This window comes from Myotis daubentonii, chromosome 1, assembly GCF_963259705.1.
Source record: "Myotis daubentonii chromosome 1, mMyoDau2.1, whole genome shotgun sequence".
Lineage (NCBI taxonomy): Eukaryota > Metazoa > Chordata > Mammalia > Chiroptera > Vespertilionidae > Myotis > Myotis daubentonii.
This window is the reverse complement of record NC_081840.1, coordinates 210261209-210282011: the sequence shown is the minus strand read 5'-3', so window position 1 is coordinate 210282011 and position 20803 is coordinate 210261209. Positions and strand designations below refer to the sequence as shown.

General features: G+C 43.0%; 1 pseudogene; it reads left to right on the top strand.

The window, feature by feature from the left end:
* The first annotated feature begins 468 nt into the window (after window positions 1-468).
* LOC132213457 (cell cycle checkpoint protein RAD1-like) lies at window positions 469-1572 on the top strand (annotated as a pseudogene).
* Window positions 1573-20803: the final 19231 nt, after the last annotated feature.

Sequence of the window (20803 nt, the reverse complement as noted above, 5' to 3'; positions counted from 1 at the left end):
TGAGAACTCAGCTCTGGCAGACAGGCTTATAATAGACCCAGGCTGGGTGTGCCCAGACTCCTGACCCCATAAATTATGAGGTAGCCAATGTCTGTTGTTTTACATCATTAAACCTGTGGTGATTTGTTACACAGCGATACAAATGCGTACACTTGATACCTTATTTTTCGGCCAAGTGTTCTTATACTGGGTTTCTCTCTTTAAGAGTTTGAAAACCATTGATTGGAATCCAGAACTCAGACTTGAAAAAGTACAGGAGGCCACATAGGGCTGAGGTGGCCTGGAGATCTGAAAGCACTGGCGGGAGCTGGTCCACTTCCTCCCCACTTCCCCGGGAGCTGCACCTCGTCTCCCGGTGACCTGGCTGGGAAGGGTTCTTAGGCGTCCGGACCCCACCGTGAAGGTGTTACATGGCCCGCGGAAGCAGGTGCAGACGCCTGAGCATCCCTGGCGCCAACCGTATGGTAGATGACGCCCCTCATCAACCAACGGTCCCCAGACAAGAGTGGCTACAGCTTGGTGGCTGCCTCGACGACGTTAGGAATCTCTTCACTGTCCTGAAGGCCATTCATTTCCGACAACAGGCCACCTGCTTTGGTACTAAAAATGGAATCCAGGTGACAGTGGAAAATGCAAAGTGTGTGCAAGCAAATGCTTTTATTCAGGCTGGAATGTTTCAAGACTTTAAAGGAAGAGCCTGCTACTTCCCTAATTAATTTAACTGTCCTTTTAGACTACTTGTCTATTTTTTGGATCAAGTCCTGTGCCAGTCAGGGGGGCTCCGTGAAGCATTTTCCGAATTAGATAGGACAAGTGAGGTCCTGCAGACCACCATGTCTCCTGACAAGCCTTATTTCAGGTTATCTACTGTTGGGAATGCAACACCTTGACTATCCCCAAGATTCTGACTTCATGGAGTCCTTTAATTGTAATGAAACCCACATTAACAGATACAAGATTTCTTTACTGAAGCCCTCTACAAAGGCATTAGTCCTGTCGTGCAAGGTGCCTATTTGGACAGATAACAGAGGCTTCCTCTCATTACAGTATACGATTAGAAATGAAGATGGGCCCTGGCCAGTTTTGCTCAGTGGATAGAGCATCGGCCTGCAGACTGAAGGGTTCTGGTCAAGGGCATGTACCTTGGTTGCGGGTGCATCCCCGGTGGGGGGTGTGCAGGAGGCAGCTAATCGATGTTTCTCTCTCATCGATGTTTCTCCTTTCCTCTCTGTAAAAAATCAATAAAATATATTTTTAAAAAATTTAAAAAAAAAAGAAATGAAGATGGACAGGTATGTTTTGTGGAATATTACTGCTGCCCTGAGGGAGAAGTTCCTGATTCAGGATCTTGAGTATGACAATGCACCATGACATTTTATGTCTACATTCATGATAAGTCACATTCACATTCTCATGATTTTGTACTGGATTCCCTAAATGGAAGAGGCATGGAGGAGACAGGAGCAAGATCCCTGTGCCCTAAGTCACTGTGTAAGTAGATGTTTTCATGTAGTCACAGATGATCCAGTACTGGACCCTCCTATGGTTCTGTCTTTTGAAATCATAGGAATTATTATGAACCATGAAGAATAAATTATACTCCGCTGACTGGTTGGGTGGCCACTTGAGGAAGTTACCGCGCCTTTCTGAGCCACAGTTGTCTGGCCGTGAAGTCGGGATGCCATGTGCCCTGATCCACTCACGGAGTTGGGGTAACCATCAAACATAGAGCAACAGTGATTAACTCCTGAATGGTCCCTATCTTATTTAACTTTCTACAGTGATTATGTGTAATTAAAGCTACTCGTAGCCTTGTTGTCTCACATGAAAAAAAAAAAAAAGAATAAATTATATATTCTATTTAATTAGGACATTTCAAAAGGCTGAAAATTTAAAGTTTGATGGAGCCATATGTGAAATGTTCTTTTATTTATTTACTATGAGAAAAAGCAAAGGCATATGGGTATTGCTTATTAGATTGAATTCTGGAGAATACATCTTAAAGCAGTGTTTCTTAAAGGGTTGTGCCCAGACCAGCACCATCAGCATCACCTAGAAACTTGTCAGACACTCTGCGGAAATTCTGATATATGCCAAAGTTTGAGAGCCACTGTGTGAAAGGATACTTTTTTTAAAAAAATGTCCTTTAATTGCATTGAAGTGGTTGCTTTCCTTTGTAATTTCTTCACAAACCCTCGGAAGTTTAGGCATCACTAAACAAGTCTGAATAATTATATGATTTATTTTGAAGGAATCTATGAACAAGATCTAAATAAATAAATAAAATAAATTTTATAAAGTAGTCAAAGTTAACCTTTGAATTTGCCTCTGACCACTCCACAGTTTCTTCAAGTGCTTCCTGCTTCATTTGCTGCTACGTCAGGCCTCAGGCCTCCTCCCTTCCCTCCCTTCACCCCCTCAAAGTGCACCTGCTCAGCATCGTATTATCTTGTGACTCCATCTTTATCCTACAACAAACTTTATTTTATTTACTTACCAAACATATAAATCCATGCTGCATTCAAAGTATTCTTATGGTTGACTCATATACGTTTTATAACAACCCTATGATGTCGGTACTATTGTTATCCCATTCTTCAGATGAGGAAGTTGTGCTGTTACAGTTATTCCAATAAAATGCATGCACTTCTGTGGAAATAGGCAGTAACAGTAAAAGCTACCAATGATTCTAGAAATGTTTAAAGGACTTGTAGGTAGGAAAACAGAAAGCAACTCCAGTTCCTCTCCTGGTAGGAGTTTCAGGGTAATAGAGAATGCACCTTTGGAGAAAGAGATCCATTAACATTCTTTCTGTCATTCTCCTAGAATCTCCTATGTGGTCAGGGAGAAGGGTTCAATTCGCCCCTACTGCAACTCCAATTCACTCTGAGTAATTGGCTGATTGTCTGTCCATAGCCAGGACCACTTTTCGTCCACTGCTGTATCCTGTGTCCAGTGGTGCCCAGTTCCTCACAGGGGTCCAAAGACTGGCTGACTGACAGACTGAATGGGAACCAAGAGGCTTCAACATTCACTTAAGCACGAGAGTGTTCTTGGACTAGAAACCATAGATGTCATTGCACCTTAAAGGATGATAAGCCTCAGTGCAAAAAGGAAGGAATTTATTACAGACATACAAGATAATAGAAGAAAGGAGAACCAAATGGATATTTTTAAAAGAATTTAATTGGGGGGAAAAAAGGAAATGAATCAGAAAGAGGAAAGAGGATGAAGTTGAGGGCACAATAGAAGTTTCCGAGAGAACCAAGATGACGGCATAGGTAAACACCGGAGTTTGCTGCCTCGAACAACCACTTCAAAAATACAACTAAAAGACGGAGCAGACATCATCCAGAAGAACAGGAAGGCTGGCTGAGTGGCAATTCTACAACTAGAAGGAAAGAGAAAAGCATACCGAGACTCAGAGGAGGCGCAGTGTGGAAGTAAAATACTAAGGTACAGAGGTGCACACAGAGTGGGCTGGCAGCTGAGGGCATGGTTGTCGTTTTCAATCGGGAGGGAGTCTCAGGCTCTGAGCTCCAGTTCAGGGCGAGTCTCTGGGGACCCAGACTCATACGGGAGAAGCGGGACTGTCTGGCATTGGTTGGAACTCGAGGGCAGCTTTCTCTCCAAGAGGCTTGCAGAGATTACCGGAACATTGAGAAGCAGTGGGGCTGCTGAGAGCAGCCATAACTGCCAGCCCCGACCTGTTGATCCCGTGGGACCCGCCCTGCCCAAGCCCTGCAGGGAGGCTTTTGCTGGATAGCCTAAGGCAGAGGCTAGATTAGCACCTCCCTAGAGATCCAGGAGCCAGTGTACCCAGAGGTCAGAGTGGGACCATCCATTTTTCAGCTCTGTGGAACCATAAAAGACACACTCAGGGGGCAGACTCAGTGAGCACCGAAGCCCCATTGAAGCAAGTCTTGCCCCAGTGGGGTGTCTCCAGCACAGAAGTTCTCCCACTGCAGACACAGCAGATTCTCATAGCCAATTGGCCTGGAGGTCAATTCCTCCCAGTGATACCTACAACAATCAAGGCTTAACTACAACAAGACTGTGCACAAAGACCACAAAGGGGTGCACGAAGAGTGTCCTCCTCAGGTAATTGGGGAGGCTGAACCACTGGGCCCTAGAGGACACTTAGCACAGAAAACCACTTTATCAACACAGCGAAGCATAAAAAATGCGGAGACAAAGAAAAAGGACACAAATGACAGAAATGGAGGAAAGCAAACTACTGGATATAGAGTTCAAAACCACACTTTAAGGTCTTTAAAGAACTGTTTAGAAGCTGCCGATAAACTTAATGAGTCCTTCAAGAAATCTAATGAGACCCTCGAGGTTATGATAAAGGACCAACTAGAAATTAAGCATACACTGACTGAAATAAAGAATATTATACAGACTCTCAACAGCAGACTAGAGGATCGCAAGAATCAAGTCAACAATTTGAAATACGAAGAAGCAAAAAAACACCCAACCAGAAAAGCAAAATGAAAAAAGAATCCAAAAATATGAAGATAGTGTAAGGAACCTCTGGGACAGCTTCAAGTGTACCAACATCCGAATTATAGGGGTGCCAGAAGATGAGAGAGAGCAAGATATTGAAAACCTATTTGAAGAAATAATGACAGAAAACGTCCCCTACCTGGTGAAAGAAATAGACTTACAGGTCCAGGAAGCGCAGAGAACCCCAAACAAAAAGAATCCAAAGAGGACCACACCAAGACACATCATAATTAAAATTCCAAGAGCAAAAGACAAAGAGAGAATCTTAAAAGCAGCAAGAGAAAGACAGTCAGTTACCTACAAGGGAGTACCCATAAGACTGTCAGCTGATTTCTCAACAGAAACTTTGCTGGCCAGAAGGGAGTGGCAAGATAGATATATTCAAAGTGATGAATGCCAAGAAACTACAACCAAGATTACTTTATCCAGCAAAGCTATCATTCAGAACTGAAGGTCAGATAAAGAGGTTCACAGATAAGAAAAAGCTATAGGAGTTCATCACCACCAAACCAGTATTATATGAAATGCTGAAAGGTATCCTTTAAGAAGAGGAAGGAGAAGAAAAAGGTAAAGATACAAATTATGAACAACAAATACACATCTATCAACAAGTGAATCTGAAAATCAAGTGAATAATCTGACGAACAGAATGAACTGGTCATTATAATAAAATCAGGGGCATAGAAAGGGAGTGGACTGACTATTCTTGGGGGGGGGGGAAAGGGGTGAGGGGGATGCGGGAAGAGACTGGACAAAAATCGTGCACCTATGGATGAGGACAGTGGGTGGGGAGTAGGGAGGAGGGTGGGGTGGGAGCTGGGTGGAGGGGAGTTATAGGGGGAAAAAAGAGGAACAAATGTAATAATCTGAACAATAAAGATTTAATTAATAAAAAAAAGAAGTTTTCAAGGTTAATCAGAATAAGTTGAACATAAAGTAAAAAGGCAACACATAAAACTCTCAGGCAGCCAGAAATGCGGGATGCTCTGGGTCCAGGAAATGACTAGAGAAGGAAGTTGACAGGAGGTGGGAGAAGAGTATAAATAATGACAATGGCTACCCTTTATGGATAATATTCTATTCCAGTCAGGATTCTCATTGCTTTGTGCTTATTAATTCATTTCAGCACAACTCCGTGAATTATTTTATTATTATTATCACCACCACTTTACAAATAATTAAAGGGAGTAACAGAGATTAAGTAACTTGTTCAAGGTCACACAGCTTAAAAGTGGCAAAGCTGAGGATTGAATCTAAGCAGTTTGCTCAGCCTGTATCATTGATCATTACCACTTATCACCTCTCCTACAGTACAGACAACTTCTAGGTAAGGCAGTAGCCCTGTCAAGCAAATTAACAATTTAAGTTGCTTTTAAAAGACTTTTTGTTATGCAAAAATCCTCTTACTGCCAATTCCTTATAACCAGATTGCACCTCCTCTGGGTCCCCTCCCTCATAGAATTCTAGAGCTGCATCTTACTAACATCTGGCTGAGAGCTAAAGGTAGCAACCAGTGGAGACCCTTAGGAATAAGAAGCCATTAAACTCTCCCAAAACTAGAAGGATTCTCCCTAAACTAAATGAGATTGAGGGAGTAAAAAAGATGGGGAGGGAAGCTGTTCTAGATTACAAGTAATGGAGACATTACTACCAATACAATGCATGAAATTTGATTTTTAAAAACAGCTATAAAAGACAGTTGGGACTTGGCTAAGAAATTTATTATTGGACTAGATAGTAGATGATATTAAGGAATTATATATAGTTCATTTTCTCAGGTCTGATTACAACGATAATGTTGTCATGTCGGCAATGGTCCATATTTTTAGGAGATGGGCGCTGAATGAAGCATTTAGGGCTGAAGTGTCATGATTTCTGAAATGAACTTTCCAATGGTTCAGAAAGAAAAATAGATAGAAAGATGGACTGCTCAGTAAGTCAAATATGGCAGAATATTAGCAGGGTTAAATTTGGTGGAGGCAAGCAGATGTGCGCTGAAATATTCATTCAGGTTTTCTGTAATGTATTTTCATAAAAAGTTTTGCAGAAAAGAACTTGGAGGGAGGAGGCAGTGATTGCTTACAGATAGGCCACTGTGAAGGCCTACGAGTTGAGTTACAAACCTCAGGTTGACCATGGGGGATTGAATGCAAATACTTTCTCAATAAAACAAATACAGAACTGAACCTCGTACCGGATGGGAGATCTGGTGGCTTTTCCAATAAAGATAGCAGGGGCAGCTGTTGCGGCAATAAAACTGCCTAAACTCATCCGGAAAGTCAAGAAGACCAGACTCGAGATGGGGGAACATACGTGTTCCGGTGATTTCCTGTGAACATCTGGAGCTGGCCTGCTGGGGATGCAACCCTCCCTCCACCACTCTCTCCGCCTGTGGCCCGGGCCAGTTACTTAACTTCTCTGACACCCAGTTTCCTCTACGAGGACTTAGCTCTGGAATTGCCGTGTCTGACGATTAGACAGAACAATCTATATAAAATGCTTAACCCAGGGTCGGGCCCACGGTGAGCATTTAACGAATGTTACTCCCATTTTCGTCCCACGCAGGAGAAGGATGCCGTAAAAGAGAACACTTGTTTGCCACTGACGATAGTAGCAAAAACATCCCAACCCACATCTCCTGCAACTTCTTACAATGTGTGTTCGGGTTATTTCATTTTTTTAAGTGCAATTGTGTGGCCCGGGGTTAGCAGTGATGCTGATGGAGTTAAACAGTGGAGATTATGTGGTAGCATGAAAAATAAACACTGAGGTCTCTGCTCAGCGTTTATCTGCAACGACCCCTCATCTCTGCCGGGCAGTTATGTCTCCACAGCAGACGGTTCTCCAGCACCAGCGGATGCTTCCATTAACATCACCACTTGAGCTCAGCCTCGGCAGGCAGCTCAGGGCCACCGGCTGCCTGTGAGCCTTAGGGGCCTCATATCATTTTAGAATTAAAAAGAGAAAGTAAGTTGTTCAAGCACATTGATTTTAACCTCGGCACATCCTTGACTTGTCCTTCCTAAGAGCGTATCGCTGCCAAGAATGTTATCTGTAGCAATTCAGCGCTAGCTTTATTGAGGATTCGAGGGTTGGTGATAATAGAACGTTGCTAGTGGCTGGTTTCTAACTGTTGGAGGGAGGGAAAGAGGCAGGGCCAGGAGGGGTGGTCTCTGGAGACTTTGAGTCACCAGGGAAGCCTTCTGGTCACACAGTCCAGATCATATATACACTCAGCAAACATCGCGCTGACCCAGAGATTTACCAAAAGAAAGTAAATGAAATAAACTTCCTAAGAAATTCCACCTAAACTTCCGTTATTTATTTATTTTTAAATATATATATTTTTTTAATTTCAGAGAAAAAGGGAGAAGGAGAGAGAGCTAGAAACATGAATGAATGATGAGAGAGAATCATCCATTGGCTGCCGGCTCGATGCTCCCCATCAGGCATCTAGCCTACAACCCTGGCATGTGACCTGACCGGGAATTGAACCGTGACCTCCTGGTTCATAGACCGACGCTCAACCACTGAGCCATGCCAGCCGGGCCTAAACTTCCATTATTTAAACCAAGTGTATTGTGTTTATCAAGGCCTTTGATCTGAAGCTCTGTCTTTGCTGGTCTCATGGCTGGTTGGCAGTTTTAACAGAGAGTTAAACTAGCCATCTTCTCCCCTGTGTGAGGAGCCTCCAGTCTACAAGGTGCTTCTCTTAACCCCCAAATCCTCAGAGCAGCCTTCCGGGGTGGCACTGTTACTACCGCTTGCACACACCCTGCTCCTTATCACAGTTCTGGACCTTGACCAGAGCAGTTAAACAGGGCGCCTGACACCGCAAGTCAAACCTGGTGTAGGGAGGGCCGAGTGGAAGTCTGTGACCTCCGAAGGTCCCACGTGGCTTTTCCTGGAGAGAAGGGAAGTGTTTCTCATTCCATCTTCCTGTGTGCAAGGGGCTTCGCTGCTACAGATTTATCTTCTTTCAAAGATAGGAAGTCCGGGTGTCTGCAGAGCACATATTTCCCCCACCGGACTGACCCCCAGATGACCTTTGCACTCATCTCCACTATCTGTTAATCCTTGTGTCTGGGTTCTGCGCTAGTGTTGACAGAATGAACGAGTGAAGTGGGATAACAGATGCATCTCTTGCAAAGCGAACACATAGTAGGCATTCAAAAAAGACTTCTTTTCATTTGCAGACAATATTTATTTACTAGCTCTGGCAGCAGATTTGGTCAGGAAAGAGGTCAGAGGGTGGACTTAAATTAGGTTTGAAGGTTGGCTGGAATTCAATTACCCATGACCCTCTAGTCTTTCCTGCCAGCCATGATTAATGGAGGCTGGCTAAAGTTGGTTGGGATTAGTAACACTGCAATCAACTGTTTTTGGAGGATGAAGACATGGGAATTATCTAAGAAGCACTCAGAGGGCAGAAGAGCTTGCTTAGGTTGGAAATATCCTTGTGATTTCGCCTAATAACAGCAGGGCTCAGATGTGGAGACAAAGGGCATACCCGGGAATGCTGGGTAGTCTTTGCTCCTGTTTTTCTCACAGTCCCGCTGGCCTCGCAGCCCTGCCTGACATGGATAAATTAGCATCAAGGGCTGTGCATGGTCTGGGTCCAGATCTTTAAGGAACACCTTGCTCTTGGATGTTGGGACATATATTAGGGAAAGAGGCCAACTGAAAACCAGAGAAGTAAGCCAGTTAAAGTAAGAAAAGAGTCTGCCCTGATCATCAAAGCTTCTCTTTATTCCCATACAAATTTCCCTTCTCAACCTCACCCTGAGGTTTATCTAATCTCATTCCAACCGTGGAGGAAGGCCTTGAGAGCCCGGACTCAGCTACAAGTTTCTTTTCACACAAAAACATTCTTTTGGAGCTGACCGCTGGGAAGGTATTTTGAAAATACGACGATAATAGTTGCTCGCTTGTTTGTTTTTTTCATTATCCACTTTTTTGAATCAGTTTTCAAAATGTTCTAGCTCCTTCGCTTTTGCCTAGCAATAATTCACCTTTTCTTAGTAGGTGAGGGAGGCCCAAGGAGATACCACATATATTTTCCTTTTTTTGCTATAATTCTAACTCTGCACCTCGGTTTCTGTCCAGCCTTGATTTCAGAGCTCCAAACTTTAGCCTGTCCTAAATTGCACAGCTGGCTGATGAAGGCAAATTAAGGAATCATTAAGGCATCTATTCTTTGGCCCCCTCCTTGGACAAATTGTTTAATTAACTTAGTGTTATGAGAGTAATTGTACTCATGTGTCTTCATAACTTATTTGTCCCCATGCAACCGTCCACTTCTCGCTAATGAAAAGTATATACGTGGGATTTGACGTATGGATCTTCAAGCTCACAAAATGATCTCAAACTTGAAAGAGATCCAGACTTATAACAACGTTTATTATTTTTAGAGCATTACCTAGTCATTTTGATTAATTTGCTTGGAGTGCTTTTCCCTGCAGCTCCCCAGGGAGAGGTGGAGGGAAGATGGTAAAACATAAATTTCCTTTGGTGACGAGTTCACATCTGTTTAGAACTGTAACATGGCAAATCATTGTGAAATCTCCTAATGGATGCCTGTCCCATGCCAAGTAAGCCCAGGACCAAAAGCACATAAAGAAATAATTGAAAGACACTGGACTGGATCCAAGAGGCCGTGGCTAATGTTTCACCTAATCTCTCTCCCGGTCTCTCCTAGGACCAGCCCAGGGCCAGGGAGAGGTAGCAGAGGGGCTGGTGGTGGCATTGGGTCAGATCCCATGAAGTTGCAACTTAGGGTGGGGGGATGGAGTATAAGAGCTGGGAACAAAAGTTTTTCTTAAAAACTCACTTTGTTTTCACTTCACTTTATCTTGGCTCTATCTCTTGCACCACTGACTCCAGAACTTTAGAAGCTCAGGGTGGGGTTGGGAGGGGCTGAGTGACTTTTTTTCTTAAAGGGAAAGAACAGGGAGGTCTCTTGGAACATTTACATTTTGCTGGAATTTGCTGGTAGTGCTGAATAAAATCACTGAGCAATGTCAGGTAGGATCTCTTTAGAACCAGCATTTGCAAAGGTGGGCAGAAAGGACTCCTGCTGCTACCCATGGAGGAATTTGGACCTGTGAGGTAGTCATGATGTTAATAATTGATGATTTCGGCTGGCCTAAGCTTGGAGTTTCAAGACAATATGCCTAGGATTGGCAACAAAAAGTCATTTATTGCTAGGAAGGGCTACTGAGTTGGCTCTTTTAGGACACACAGAGAGCTCTTTAGATCCTGTATTCAATTCTAAGAAAAAGCACCCCTCAAAAAAAATTAGCTAAATTTCAGGCATGGAACTTATTTTTTGAACACTAGAGACGCACTATATTGTAAGAAAACACAGGATGTGCAAACTCAAACTTGCCAAGTTAAATATAGAGAAATAAAGCATTTTACAGAAGGATTTAATTTGCGGCATTTTAAATAAAAACGCCTTAAGAATCTTTAAGTTAGGGACTGATGTATATGTTAACCTTTAGGATCATGCACAGGGAAGGTCCCCTATATAAGCATTATCCTTCGCATGAATATGCAGGCTTTGGAGTCTCATGTCCCAGGAGTCGAATTCCAGCTCGGAGCTATCCACACTCCAGCTGCACCTCTCATAGGCATGTGACTGTGGTCAAGTAACTTTAATCCTCTGGGCCTCAGTTTCCCCATCGGTAAAACGAGGGCAGTGATAGCAGCTGTCTCACAAGATTTAAATGAGCTGTTCACCACACATAAAGCACTTGCGGAGTCCCTGCCACCCAGGACGTGTTTCACGTGTTTCACGGCTCTCAGCTTCCCATGGGTTCTCTTGTCCCACCACTGAGACCACGTGGGGCAGCCAGCAAGAACAAAAGAAAATTCGGCCATTCTTTGTAGCTTCAGCTATTCATTTATGTCCAGTAAGATGTGAATTAAACAAATAGAGCCCAGACTGCTCTGACTGTTTCCGCCTTTCTCACATTTGTTTATTTTTAAATAATACTTAGATAGCACTTACCTGTGACAGGCACATACTAAGCACCTGACAAATACTGAATCATCTAATCTTTTAGAACAACACTAGGAAATGCATAATATTATTATCATTCCCATTTTACAGCCGAGGAGGCAGAAACACAGAGAGCTTAAGTAGCTGGTCTGAGGTCACATAAGTGGTAAGGGGCACAGCCGGGATTTGAACCCAAGCCTTCTAGTCCATTCCCTCGTATGTATCATGGGCATGTTCTTTATCTGGGAAGCCCTGCTGAGGACAAAGCAAGTCGAACGGAAAGCCCGGGCCAGTTCTGCACGCTCTATAAAGTAGCAGCAGAGCTAGAAGTACTGCAGTGGAAGAAGTCTCTGCTGGGTAAGCTACGGGTAGCCACCACCTCAGACCAGAGGGGCCTAGAGGAGTTGGCTGAACCAGCAACAGGCAGGTTTCCCAGGCCGTTGGCACTCTGCCCATCTCTCTACTCCCACCGCCTGGAGGGTACAGCCTCCGCTGCGGTTTCTTCAGTCTTCCTCACACCCTCCTCGCTGTGAATGTGAATGTGCTGGCTGTTGCTGACTGAATGTGGAGGGGAGGTAGCAGAGGGAGGAGAGCATGAAAGTAATCAAGAAAAACAGAAATAACTTGTTTTAAAATTTTAATACTTTTATCATTTCTTTTATTCAAAAGCAGTATGTGCTTGTGGGAAACATTATAAAGAGGCTGACTCAAACCCCTCCTCCCTGCTTTCCAGCCAGGGTCACGTGATACAAACCTGGCCAATCAGGCCTAAGTCTGCTACGGGGTTCCTGGGAACGCTCTTGTTCCGCGTCCCCCTTTCTTCTCTGAGTGCTTATGAGATGACTAGAGGTACAGTGGCCGCTAAGGCCTCGGAGGAAAGGTCATGCAAATGTGAGGCCTTGGTCCTGGCCTTGTTGAGTGGCTGCACCACAACAGTTTGGATTTTTATGACTTGCAGCCAAGCACAGTCTTATCTATACAAAGTTCATGTTGTAGAAAAGTTAGAAAATGCAGAAAGAACAGAAGAAGGGGGAACAATATCACCCATAAGCCTACCATCCAGAAATAAGCAAAATTAATATTTCAATATATAGCGCTTCAATTTTCCCCCTTCATAGTTTTACAAAAATATGAACTAAAGTTTTATAAATGGTCTTTTATACCTGATTTTTAAAAAACTTACCAATGAGTTAAGGCCATCTTTCAATATCAATCATATTCATCACTGCCACTGCATGGGTGTTCCAACGTTTATTTACCCAGTTCCCTGTTGCTGAGCATTTGTTGTGTTCAATTTTATCTGTTGTAAACAATGATGGTGTGAACATGTTTGTAGATACATCTTTGTCTGATTATTTCCTTTGGATTATTTTCTGAGGATAAATTCCTAAAGTTGATGTGAACTGCTGGATCAAAGAGAATGAACTTATTTAAGGCTTTATATTCCTTAGATAAAATGCCCTTCAGAAAGGCTTTGCCAAATTTTATACTTTTACTTGTAGTGTGCGCCTCTCTGCCACATCACTGGCAACCCTGGGAATTATTACCTTTTTAAAAATGTCTATCACTTTAACAGGCAGTAATAGATTATTTAACAATGTAATTATTGAGTTTGACATATTTCCATGACATTGTTTGCCATTTTTAATTTCTGTTCATCACCTTTTATGTGCCAAACATTGGGCTAGGCACATGTTATTCCTTTTACTTCTCATATATCCATTGTCTTTTGTTTCACGAATGAAGAAACTACAGCTCAAAGATGTTATACAACTCGCTCAATATCACACAGCTATTAAGTGATGAACTGGGCTTCATAAATAGGTCTTCCTGACTCCACAGTAGATACTATAATAAGTAAAGGTTTAAAAGGGGGTGGTAGTGAGGCACTGTATAAGTTCTCAAGTCCTATAGGAACGAGTAGGAAAGAGGGTTTATAGGGGGAACTATTTACAGGGTATGGAGAAGGTCAAAGGACCAGCCAAGGGCTGGGGAAGCACCAAGGGATCATCGACGGCAGGAAGCCATGGTCATCCCTGTCCTGAAGGGGCAGAAAGAGGGTCCCCTTGTGGGAACCTGTAGCCATGAGAGAGCAACTGCCCGAAGGGAGCTTGGCCATCAACAGAGGAGCACAGCCCCTGCTCCAACACAGAGCAGTTGGGACACAATAATACACCCAACTCTGATCTCCTGCTGGGGAGTCCCACTGTCCCACTGGCCAATTCCAACTTGAAGCCGGAGGACAAGAAAGTCTGGATGGGTCATCCAAGGAAAGCCAACCTCAGGGACACACACACACACACACACACATGGGAAAGAAGGGTGGAGAATGGACCTCCTGGGGCACATTTGCTCTTTATTACCTTCAGAAGAGCAGAAGTACATCATCCTGCAACTATCTACTGATACACTTTAAAAACCATGAGCAAGGCTGCTACAGGATTAAATGCAACAAGGTCGGGAAAGGGGTTAGGACTGTTTGGTACATTGTAAGTACTCAATAAAAAATGAGTTATTGTCTCAGACATATGCCAAAGCAATTTCTTCACTGATACAGCTCCTAGGGCATTGGAAACTAAAGAGAAAATAAACAAATGGGACTACATCAAAATAAAAAGCTTCTGCACAGCAAAAGAAACCATCAATAAAACAACAAGAAAGCCCACTGCATGGGAGAACATATTTGCCAATGTTATCACCGATAAGGGTTTAATTTCCAACATTTATAGGGATTCATACAACTTAACAAAAGGAAGATAAACAACCCAATAAAAAAATGGGCAAAGGACATAAATAGACACTTTTCAAAAGAGGACATTCAGAAAGTCAAGAGACAAAGTCACGAATCATCTGAGAAATGCAAATCAAAACAACAATGAGGTACCATCTCACACCTGTCAGAATGGCTATCATCAACAAATCAACAAATGACAAGTGCTGGAGAGGATGTGGAGAAAAAGGAACACTTGTGCACTGCTGGTGGGAATGCAGACTGGTGCAGCCACTATGGAAGACAGTATGGAGTTTCCTTAAAAAACTGAAAATGGAACTCCCATTTGACCCTGTGATCCCACTTCTAGGAATATATCCCAGGAAATCAGAAATACCAATCAGAAAGGATATGTGCACTCCTATGTTCATAGCAGCACAATTCACCATAGCTAAGATCTGGAAACAGCCTAAGTGCCCATCAGCAGATGAATGGATTAGAAAACTGTGGTACATCTACACGATGGAATACTATGCTGCTGGAAAAAAAGAAGCAATTCTTACCATTTGCAACAGCATGGATGGAACTGGGGAGCATTATGCTAAGTGAAATAAGCCAGTCAATGAAAGAAAAATACCACATGATCTCACTCATTTATGGATAATTATGACCATTATAAACTGATGAGCAAAAATAGATACAGAGGCAGAGCAACATTGAACAGACTGTCAAACTACAGCAGGAAGGCTGGGGAGGGTTGGGGGGTGGGAGGGGGGGTAAGAGATCAACCGAAGGACTTGTATGCATGCATATGAGCATAACCAATGGACACAAGACACTGGGGGGCATGGGAGGCTAGGGGAGGGTCAAGGGGAGAAAAAAAGGAGACATATATAATACTCTTTGTAATACTTTAAGCAATAAAACAATAAAAAGTAAATAAAAATAAATAAATAAATAAATAAATATCAAGTGAATAAATAATCTGAAAAAAAAATGAGTTATTGTTCCTAAACTTTGAATCAACACTCCACTAATGGACATGGACCACTCCAGAAGATTCTTCATCTTATCTTTTTTTTCCATTGGCAACTGAGCCCTCAAACCCCTGGCCATAAAACAGCAACAACAAACTACAGAGAGAAAACAAAAGAAAAGAAAAGAGGAGAAAAACAACTTCTTTGGGGGCACATTTCTCAAACCCCCTTGCTCTAAGGCAGCGGTTCTCAACCTGTGGGTCACGACCCCTTTGGGGGTCAAACGACCCTTTCACAGGGGTCGCCTAAGACCATCGGAAAACACATAAATAATTACATATTGTTTTTGTGATTAATCACTATGCTTTAATTATGTTCAATTTGTGACAATGAAATTGGGAGTCACCACAACATGAGGAACTGTATTAAAGGGTCGCAGCACTAGGAAGGTTGAGAACCACTGCTCTAAGGCATGGCCATGTAACTGAGTTTCAGCTAATGGAATGTGAGCAGAAGTGGTGAGCACAACTTCCAGGCTTGACCCATAAAAGCCTCTCACATGCATTCCTCCATGCCATTTCCTCTTTTGCCCGCCCAATATCAATGAACAGGTTATCCTCAGATCCCTGTGCTGAGAAAGACACAGCCCCTGTCAGTCTGTGTTTAAGCAGAGCCCTCACTCCCTCCTGACCTGGAATCGCCTTGGCTCTTTGTGGAAATGCAATGTAAAAGTTGGTGGTGTTGAGCTATCAGTATGTTAGAGCTTCTTTGCAGTAACATTTAGTGGTACCACCATTAGGACAAAGACCAAACACATTAGTGCAATATTCAGACAAGGACCCAGACCAGCACTGATGGCCATAAATGAATACACACAGTGAGGCTTCTCAGAAAGGAGCCTCCAGTTCTAAGGCTCCTAACCTTCCTTTCCCTGATGAGAACTTAATGTTGGTGTTCTTGGTGTACTATGTTCTACCACGAATCTCTACTTAAAATCCCTTAACATGAGTAGAAAGTACCTAAAGGGGGAGGCCTGGCACTGCATGCCATCAGTTTGCAAAGATTTGGGTTCACATTCACTCCCACTCCTTTAGAGCAGTGGACCTTGGGCAAGTGGCTCAACTTCTCTGACTTAATATATATACAAAGAACTGAAAACTGTCCAACATGTAGGTGGCACTCAATGCAGGCTTAATGAACAGAAAATAACATGAGAAGAAGAGACAGATGTCTGATCCTTCCCCCCTCTTCCCTTTCAACCAGGGCTACCTTTGACTCCTGTGTTCCTTGCTTCTCAGAGGAGTTGGTAGACAGTGATGTGGAGGAAAAGGGGGACAAAAGAAAGATAAGGGCATGGACATGGCCAGCAACGAGTTCCCTTCTCCTTGGGGGTTGATGCAAAACCCAACTCTCTCAGTGAGAGTCCCTCTAGCCCACCAGTGGCTCCCAAAGTACAGCACTGGACTTAGAAACCAGACTATGGATACAGACTGGTTTGAGTCCTGACTAAACAGGAACACAAGCACCAAGGACAATGCCTTGCCTAAGTGTCTCCTATAAGCATTACCTATGTCTGCTATTATTGCTTTGGTCAAACCCTTCAGTACCTGTGAGCATATAGAGGCCTCTGGACAAGGTTGTTGCCTTCCCTTTTTGACAGATGCCAACACTGGTCCTACCTTGAAGTGGCACCTTGTTTTGAAACCCCTGCCCCCATCCATCCATGTCATACTTGACCGAATGCCACCAATTCAGAAAAAAAAAATTGTTAATGATTTGTGAGCCTCAAAAATATATCAGAAGAAAGGAAAACTTTCAGAATCACTAGGGCACGGCCCCCAGCTCTAGTACTGTGAAGAGAGTGATGACCAGATGAATGATCTGGTTACAGGTTTCAACTGCATGCAGGGCAGTACCACCAAAGTCATCTTTCCCATCTGTTAAATGGGGAATCATCCATCCCAGAATGACAAGAGAAAAGTAATGGCTGCAGAGCATTAAAATATGTAAAGCTGCCCTGATCAGGTAGCTCAGTTGGTTAGAGCATCATCTCAATATGCCAAGGTTGCAGGTTTGATCTCTGCTCAGGGCACATACAAGAAGCAACCAATCTATAATAATAAAAGGGTAATATGCTAATTAGACCAGACGTCATTCTGGATATCATTCTGGATGTCCTTCCAGACAAAGCCGGGGCCAGAGCTGGGTGCCTGCCGGTGGCCAGAGGGAAGCCTGGGTCCCGGGTGCCAGAGGGAAGCCGGTGCCGGCAGCCGGGGGAAGGAAGGCCTACTCTTGCATGAATTTTGTGCATTGGGCCTCTAGTGAATGCATAAATAAATTGAATAAAATCTCTCTCTTGTCTTTCTTCTGTCCCTCTAAAATCAATAAACATTGAAAACACACACACATATGTAAAGCTAAGAGTACCTATAAAATGCATACAATAGCTAGGACATATTTTCTGTCAATTTAAGCTCCCTAAAACCTAACATTTCCATTCAGTGACATTACAATACAACATGGTTAGTGTATAAAGAAAGCATCAGAGCTGCAGAGCGGCTGGGGTGAACACAAAGTTCCCTGACCTGAAGTCTCGGTGTCATGCCATAGCTTGGGCCAGGAGGAACACTGTAGATGAAAGAACAGGCTGAGTAATGAGACAGAGAGATTACTCAGGCCCACCTACTATGTGCAGGTGCTTCATGAAAATCGCTCCATTTAATCGTCACTTCAGCTATGTTTCACAGATAGCTTTCCAGAGCTCACCTGTCCCTGTGATGAGAGCAGGCCTCAGGAATTACAGTGCCCTGGATTTAGAGCTACACTGCCACCTCCCCGCTGTGTGATGTTTAGAAAAGTTACACAGCCCCTCTGAGGAGTAAATGGGCTAGCACACGCATGTAAAACACCAGTCCATGGCAGGTACCTGATCAGTATGCATTTGTTTCTCTCGTTTCTATCAGTGATTTTCAACTTTGGCTGCACATTGCAATCACTTGAGGAGCTTTAAAAAAATACTCTTGACTGAGCCCTTCCTCCAGAGATCTGCATTTAATTGGTCCAGGGTTCGGTCTGGCCATAGAAATGGGGAATTTTAAAAGCTCCCCCGGGTAAACCTAAAGTACAGCCAAGGTTGAGAACCACTTGTCTTAATTGAATCATCCAGTATCACACAGGGAGCTAGTGGGTGATGCAATGAGTGTATTGCTAATCACATTGGGCCCAGTTATCAGAACTGGGAATTCTGGGAACTGCTGACACGCCCTTCGGCCATGAAGGGAAAGGACAAAGGAAGCGTAGTTCTCTCAGCCATGTGTCTTCCAGGGAAGCAAGTTAGGAAGATGAAGAAAAGGCTGGACTAGCAGTTTTACCTTGAGGCAGGATACCCTTTGGGGGAAACCAATTCTTCAGAATGAATCATATGAGTTGAAGAGCCTGTGGGTGTAATTCTCCGAACTAAATTCATAGTCTAGGAACCAAGATAATAATCGGTGCTGCAGTCTTAATGGAGGACTGAGATTCTGGAGCCGGGGTTGTTACTGCCGGATGCTCAAGGCGAGTTCCTTACACTCTCTGAGCTTCAATTTGGGGCAAGTTCCTTACACTCACAATTTCCCAATCTGAATAGTAATTAGGGATATACTCCCTTCTAAAGATAACTGTCTGAAAGCTTGACCTTCTCAGGAAAGAGAATAAAGCCATATCCACATTCCCACAATCTCACATACATCTTACTTGTAGGGAAGTTCATGAACCACATTACATTTTTCTTAATTACATGAGGCCCTTTGAACTTTATAAGATTATTTTGCTGTAATTAAAATATTGTTTAGCGATTATGCTACATGGGTGGGCTCTACTGGGAGGCTGCTAAAAGGAGAGGGACTTCTGGGGCGGGGGAGGGTATTTCAGCAGGAAATAATGGGGCCAAATCTCTGGCTAGAGTGAATTATTTCAAAGGTCTTAGGTCTGGGCAGCCCAGTTAAGTACCTAAAAAAAAATATTCTCAGGAAAAATAACTGGGCCAAAGAATTACCATCCAAACTCGTTCTTCTGGAATCAATGCCTTTAAAATGGTCTTCAAAGTCTAGTATAGAAAATCCACATGTGATTATCAGGGTCATGGCCACACAGCTCTGTGGATGAGGGGAGCGGGCTGGAAAGGAGGAAGCTGTGCGTGCAAATCCCTCTTCTACCAGCAGCTCATTGTGTGATTCCGACCTGGGCAAGTTGTTTCACCTCTCGGTGCCCTCGCCTGTAAAATGCAGATAACAGCACTAACCTCACAGGGCTGGTATGAGGAATAGCTAATAAAATGTGATAGTGACACACCCAATTTAAATGCAAACGGCTGTAAAACAACAAAAAGCATATTTAAAGATTTCCACTGCTAGGAGGTTGAGGGGGAGGGAGGGTGGAGGAGGAGGAGGAGGAGAGACAATAGGGCTTTGAGAGGAGATCCTTTATTTTGCTTTGTAGGACACACTTTAGTTAATCAATGAAAATCTATTATTTTATGTGCCAAATATGGTGCTAGACTCTGGGGAATAGTAATTTGTAGTCAGCCATTCCAGGAAAGACATATAAAGCCCATTGGAAAATATTCTAAATCACAGCTCTCTTTCTATATTTAACAAACTCTACCTGTCTGCATAAGATTGTGCTATGAGTTTTGGGAAATGCACAGCCTTATAAGACACATCACGAGCCTTGAAAAGTTCAAAGTCTCACCTTAAGGAAAAGACATGGAAAAGGGAAGTTGTCCAAGGCAGGGTAAGACCCAATGCCAAGTGAATATTCAACTTCTCTCATTTGTGTTTCTTTTCCATTTGAGTGGCTCCCTCTCCACTCTCTCCCTCTGAGGATCTCTTCCACACCCTGTTCCCTGGTTTCTAGATCTCTCTCAGGACCAGTGTGAAGCAATGCACGTATCTGTAATACTATAAATAGCCAGGACCTGGAAAATGCATGCCCTGTCCTGTTTAAAGCATTCAAATTCATGTTTATATGATTGTTTACATGCAATAAAATGCTCAGGTTCTAAGTGTCCAGTTGAATGAGTTGTTGACAAATGTGTGCACCCTTATCCATACAAAGAACACTGGAAGTTTTCTCGTGTCCCTTTCCATTGATTATGCCTCATTGAGAGGCAATTGCTCTTCTGATTTCTATCACTGTAGCTTAGTTTTGCCTGTAGCTCTTCATGTAAATGAAATTACACTGCATGTGCTCTTTTGTGTCTGGCTTCTTTGATGCAAAATGCTTTTGAGATTTATCCATCTAGTTGTGTATATTGGTAGCGTGTTTCTTTTCACTGCCATGTTATGTTCCTTTGTAGGAATATACTGCAATTTGTTTATCCATTCAATTGTTGAGAAACATTTGGTTTGTTACCAGGTTTTTGCCATTCTGATAAACTTGTTAGAGACATTCTTGTACAAGTCTTTTTGTGGACATATGTGGATTTTTTTCCAGATATTTTTTGGGATGTAATTGGCATAATATTATGTAACTTTAAGGTGTACAACATAATAATTTGATATACTTATATATTTTGAAATGATTACCACAGTAAGGTTAGTTAATAGCTCCACCACCTCACAT